This window comes from Penaeus monodon, chromosome 30 (assembly GCF_015228065.2).
Source record: "Penaeus monodon isolate SGIC_2016 chromosome 30, NSTDA_Pmon_1, whole genome shotgun sequence".
NCBI classification, from domain to species: Eukaryota; Metazoa; Arthropoda; class Malacostraca; order Decapoda; family Penaeidae; genus Penaeus; species Penaeus monodon.
This window is the reverse complement of record NC_051415.1, coordinates 38,347,698-38,347,982: the sequence shown is the minus strand read 5'-3', so window position 1 is coordinate 38,347,982 and position 285 is coordinate 38,347,698.

The following is a 285-nucleotide window of genomic DNA, read 5'->3' as shown; positions in this document are numbered from 1 at the left end:
ACATTATCACACTACTCTCACTATTAGATGGACAGGACAGCATAGCAATTTTCTTAGATTCGAGCTTGCAAATAAAGACGTCATTTTCTCCTTATTACCAGATAAAGGCCTCAAAGTAAGACTTCTTTGTTAGATACAAGACTACTGATGGACAGACATGCCAGAGCTAGGTTCCAGAGCCAAGGACTTCTTAGTCCCTTTCTCCTTAACATATTAATTTCAAGGTTAATGAAAATTCCATTCCCAGCAGACGCATAGCTTTTGTCGTATGCTATTATACAGATG